This window comes from Giraffa tippelskirchi, chromosome 3 (assembly GCF_054371585.1).
Source record: "Giraffa tippelskirchi isolate mGirTip1 chromosome 3, T2T-mGirTip1v1.2.pri, whole genome shotgun sequence".
NCBI lineage: Eukaryota > Metazoa > Chordata > Mammalia > Artiodactyla > Giraffidae > Giraffa > Giraffa tippelskirchi.
The window spans coordinates 84,656,295-84,662,294 of NC_137277.1; positions in this window are offsets into that span (position 1 = coordinate 84,656,295).

The window sequence follows — 6,000 nt, forward strand, 5'->3', positions numbered from 1 at the left end:
CTCCTCAAACCCCGTTCCAGCTGACAGAAGCGGAAACAGATCCTCATCCTCTACCCCCTTTCTCCTCTCTTCACGCCACACTTAACACCCTCAGAATATAACTAATAATGAAGCAGGGTGAAACGCAGGAAACGTCTTGTAACGGAAAGAAATGCACATTCTGGCCCAAACTGCCCGTGAGTCGCCTTTCCCTGACTGGTAGACACGGAAAACCCCAGTCCTTTCGGTCTGAAGGTCCTCCAGATGGGGTGGGCAAGAGCGGAGGTCCGGAGGCTTGGGTGCTGATGGGATCAAGGCTTCCAAGCACCTCGCCTTAGACTGAAAGGAGGCCAGATGGGGGCTGGAGTCGCGGGCTGGAGTGAGTCCCGGGCTGGCTTGCTCTTCACATCCCCAAAGGCGACTCCACCCCTGCGCACTGTGATGCTTTCTTAGACAACCTGGCAACCTTCTGAACGTACCTCAAACCCAGATGAAAGCCTGATTATTAGGGGGCCCGTCTCCCTCCTAGAATAAGCGAGGAGGCCTCTGGACTACCCACCGACAACGTGTAACAGGAAAGGATGCGGGCTAACTCGCAGCACCGGTCCTGCTCCCCATCCCCGACCCCACCGGTGGCCCACTCAGAAGAAATTCCAGGCTGTGGGCCAGGGGAGCTGCGCCTTGGGGACCAGCGCGCCAGGGCCGCCACGCGCCGTCGCCTGCCCGTTCCTGCCTAAGCTCGCCCGGCCTCCCGCGCGTTTCTCCTCTGCAGGTCGGAGGGTGGACTTCGCTAGTTAGGAAAGCGAGCGAGTATCTTGTCTCTGGGCTCCACAGGTGAAGAGGGCGCTTTAGGACGCTGATGCTAATCTCTCGCTCCTGGGGCAAAAATGAAAATGTTGACTCTCGCCAGCAATCTGCAAGCAGAAAACAGACCGGGGTTGCGGGGCGGGGGGGTGGGCGGTGGAGCGGGGGTGGGGGGTGGAGAGGGGACTTAGTCTGTATTTTTTAAATAAATAGATCACCCAGAAATGGTTGGATGTTTGCAAAACAATGTAAAATCCCTGGTATGAACTCTAAAGGAAGAGAGTGTTTAAGGATCTTGGAAAATCTTAAGACTTGCTTTGCTTTCCCAGGTCCCCGAGAACAGGCCCTGGAAGAACATGTTTCCACGGACTTGCTGAAACCTTCCCTTAACTGGAGTTGCAAACATACTGTATATATTTATATCAATAACATATAGGGTAGGCATGTCTGTATGTATTTACCTCATACATATTTCTATAAACTCCAGCGTCTGGAAAGGGTGGGGATAAATAACACTGAACGGTTAAAATTATGGAGAAGGGATAATAACTGATTACTAATTTGAAAGTAAATAAACAGGTGACTTTTTCAGATCAAATTCCTCCTTGGATCGTTACAATAAATATCTCTGAAGGAAGCTCTCTATTTATGTTGTCATTGATTAATTCTTCACTACCTCATTTGATTTCGATTTAGAACGATTTGATTCTAATTTAATTAGCATGTAATTTGGATGTACATAATTACTGTAATTATGACATTCAGGTAAGGCAGCTTTAGGCTGAAAGGCAATTTCAAATTTTCTAGCAACCTACTTTGTACTTGGAAATGGACAAGGACTTTGCGCCCTGCTATCCAAGTAGTAATTAGCACATCTTTGAAATAGGCAGTGCGGCGGGATTTGTATTAAAACAGCAAATACAAACCCGGCCGAGTTACCCGCTGCAAAGGTGGCTGAGAGTTCTGGGAAACGCACGGCGTTTCCTTGGCGCGAAATCAGGGAGCCCGGCGCCCCGGCGCCTCGGCTGGCTTTATCTGCTGCGGGCTCCGGCGCCTCTGTGGCCTTGGGTGCGGGATTTGGAGGTGTAGCTTTTAAGATTAAAATACAATAAACGTGCAAGGAGGGTGGGGGACAAGAAAGGAGGGGAAGAAGCCATTGCACGACGTCTGAAGACGAGGGGTGGGGTAGTGGACTAGGAAGAGGAGGGAAAGGGGCGGCGGGGGGACGGCGAGACGCAGAGTGGAGAGAAAATTGGTCAACGCCCCCAAGTGTTATCCGATTTTAGATTTGGGTTTCTAAGGGAAAAGGCGGGGGGCAAAAGGGATCAGTTCGCGCCGGCGGGCAATGCAGACCCTTCGCAAGGAGCTGGGAGGAGGTGTTTGGGGACTTCTGGCAGCCCTCGGAGACCCTGCGCGCCCCGCCGGGTCCCGGCCTACCCAGTAGCCCCCAGCACTCGACTCCGGCAGGACGGCGCCTGGAAGACAGCAGCGAGGCAGGAGACTGCTACGGCCATCCCCGGATCCGGGCTGGAGAAGGTGCGGGTCCCTCGCTTCTCTCCCCTTCACATGGGGTCTGGGGACGTGGGACGATCTGCTTGCATGCTTTAATCAGCTTGGTTTGGTCGGTCCAGGCCAGGGTCGTTGGGCCAAGAGCGCTGGGGCGCTGCGCCCACGGCCGTGTCCCCATGCTGGCTCCAAACCGCCGCCGACAGCGCCCAGCGTGCTCAACTCCAAGTTGGAAGACCCTGAAGTTGCCTTGAAAGAAATGTTAAATACACCAATTCTAAGACTAGGGCCAAGCAGGGAGTTATTTTATTTGTTTGGATTTTGAGTTAGTACATCTCAGAAAAAACTTCCTTGCCTGGGAGCAATAATACCGGCCGTTACTAAGCAGTGCTCCCCAGTAGCGGGGTTTGTCTTCCCGGAAGACAAAAACTCGCTTTTCTTTGCTGGATTCGCTCGGTTGTTGCAGCTCGCTGCAAACGCAGACTCCACGCTCTCGAAGCGGAGAGCGAGGGCGGATAGTGCGGCCTTCCCGAACCCGAGCTCTAGATGGCGCCAGAGAGCCGCACTCGCCAAGCTCCTCTTAAAGGAATCAAGAGCGACTGTCAAACATAAAAGCAAATCAGAGTTTTCAGTTTTTTTAATGTGTTAAGAATGTTATTCCTTAAGAAAATTTGTAGCTAAATTATTCTCACTTAAAATAAACACTTAGTATACCAATTACACAAATGGGCGGGATTTATGTAAGATTTACTTCATCTGCATTTTTGTAGTGGGAGAGAGCCTTGGCGAATACAGATAATAGATGCAAATAAGATTAGAGTTAAAATAAATAAAGTTTCCATCTGAATAAAAAGAAATTCAATTTTACACGACTTATAACGATTTGACGGAATGTCCAGACAAGCCGCTCAGGTGCACCATCTAATCGCGTCAAAATGTTTTCCCTCCTGAAGAAGAGAAAAATCTTTCTCTTTTCTTTCTTTTTTACGTTCTTTCTCCGCCCCCACCCCCCCACATCAGGTAGAATTCGATTCACTCCAAGGGTAAAAAAAAAAAAAAAAATGTAAATAAAGCCGGAAAAGGCAGAACGCGGCGGGGAGGGTGTGGATTGCTGCTGGCTGAGAGAAGGGCCGAGGAAAACTTGGTCTTCGTTCCTCTCCTGTTCAGGAAGAGAAGCTACAGCGCAGGAAATAGTTAGAGACACCGGCTGAAACGAAATAGAATTTCCTCTCACCCGGGACTGGAGAGGACTCAGGGCCCCTGCCTGCGCCCCCAACCCCACACCAGCCTCCGAGCAGCGGCCCTCGCCTGCGCCGGGACCAGAGCGGGCCGGGCCCGGGAGCCCCGAGGTGGCCCTGGGGAGACGCGGCTCCACCTCGGGTGGAGGCTGAACTCGTCTAGAGGTTCCTGGGCTCTCTCCTCCCACGCACGCCCTCCCCAGTTTGCTGGGGCCCAGCGGGTCGCCGCCTGCTCCGGTCAAGGTATCCCAAAGCCCCCAGGGCCCCTAGGGCTGGAGGTTGGGGAAGAGGGCGGGAGTCTCCCTTGCCTGCTAGTTTCGGCTGCGTGCAGGGGCCCTCTCCCTCCCTGTGCAGGTTCCCCGAGCTCTGCTCTCCCGGCTGGACGCTCACGCCCGCCCGCCGCCCGCCGTTCTGGGGAGCCGCGGTGATGGACGTCCGCTGACCCGCGGGGCACAGGCAGCGCGCAGAGGCCTTGATCACTGGGCTGGGGAGGGAGCCGCGAGGCGAGCGGGACCTGCACGGCCAGGCCCTTTGATCTGTCTTTATTATCCACGAGAAACAAAGCTGCCTAGGGCAGACGCCCGGGCGCCCTTATTCCCTGGGAGACCCCACCACACCCTCACCTCCGCGCCGCCTACCCTCAGCCCCCCAAACACGCCAGGCATGCTCTCGACCTCCAGCGCCTCGGCCCCAAGCCCCTAGGGTAAACGTAGCCCTGGCCAGCTTCTCCAGGCCAGGCCTGGACGAGAGGGCGCGCGGAGTGTAGGCTGGAGGGCCCGGTGATAAACTGAGCCAGAAGAGAAAATGGCCAAAGACCACTCGAGGAAGAGCCTGCCAGCCGAGGTTTCGGGGACGCAAGAAGGGGGAGCGGGAAGCCACCCAGCCGTAGACTCTGCAAAAGCCTGGCTGGAGACCTTCGCTGTACATTTTATCGCTACTTTGCTACTCGGCTTTTCACTGCAGTTTGAGAGAAAATTTTTGTTGACTTAATAACAACAGTTTATTTTTTTTCTCCTCTATAAAAGTCAAAACATTCATTCAAGTTTCCAAGACAAGAATTTTTTAAAATCCCCACACTGCCCCACACACTGAGGCTGACTTTGCTTGTATTTTCTATTGTGAGGGGAGGCTTTTAGACATACTTTTATTCTGTAAATATGTACTTCATTTTCTAAATTAACATTTTTTCGAATTGCAAAATTATTTCATTTACCAATTTTCTTTTCGTTTCTCCCTCTCTTTTAAACCGGGGCTGTTAAGTTGGTGGTCAGAAGACAAAGAGAGTGAAAATAATTTTCATTTCAATAATTGCCTTCTGGTCAATTTAACTGTGCCTTATTTTGAAAGAGACTGTCTAAATGAGATTCCTGTCCCAAATGTGTTCCCAGGCCTGATCCCAGCCTTTAATTATTCCTGAGTTTTTTTTTCTTCAGAATAAGACGCCGCACTGAGTAATCACAAAGAAGTCAGAGAGCATCCTTGAACCTTTTCAGAAGCAGCGCCACTGATATTCAAATAACCTGCGAGGGCCATTTGACGGCGCGGGGACCTAGGCATTTCCAATTCACTATTTGCATAGATCAGCCGTCTTTGAAAAGGAAAGGAGCAGTTGTCTTCCATAACATTAAAAAGCCTAGTTATCAAATCAAGTGCTTAGTTTGGGGGCTTTTAAAACGTTTACATTTTATCTCAGGTTGCCCTTTACCGTTTGACATGCAAATTTGGTGCAGTTAATTTAGACAATTAAAAAGATCTTCAAGGGAGCTTTGTCACGGAGAATATTTGGAGTTTTCCCCGTGGACCAGCTGAGATAAAGTTGGCCAGAACAAATGATGTCTAGGAGATTAATTAGATATTTGATAAGACATGAATCCCTAATAAGGGAATACAAGGCACAGGGGGCTGCTGTGTGCTCTAAGTCAAAATTAATAACATTTAACAAGATTTTCATTTAGGCATGAAATGTCTTTTCCGGGGTATTGACTCTAGCGATTTATTCCCCTGAGTCACCTCCCAACGTAGAGGGTCTTGGGAGGTAAAAGACTTCTTTTTAAAAGCTTTTTCCTTTCACTCATTGTTTCTAAATCGCTTTTTAAAAACAAACAAACCCACTGGAGTTTTGTCTGACCTCTCAGGCAGGGGTAGGCACCTCCCCAGTTAAAACTGCCAAGGACCTTTGCTTTTTCGAAGGGACTCCAGAGTTTTAAAATGTCACCTTTTGAGAGCGCTCTCCTTAAGTAATACAACTACACCTTCTTATAACCCCATTTATGCTGTTAATATACAAATAAATAATTCTGACTTCGCAAAAACGTATATGTATTATGGCTTTTTATAACTCACATAAACCTTACATTACCTAAGACTAACGTTAAGGGAATTTTTCCCAACAAAAAAAGTCAACCCATGTAAAGGTTACTGGTGGGGGTGGGGGGTGGGGGGTAACAGGATTAAAAAAAAAAAAGAAAGTGTA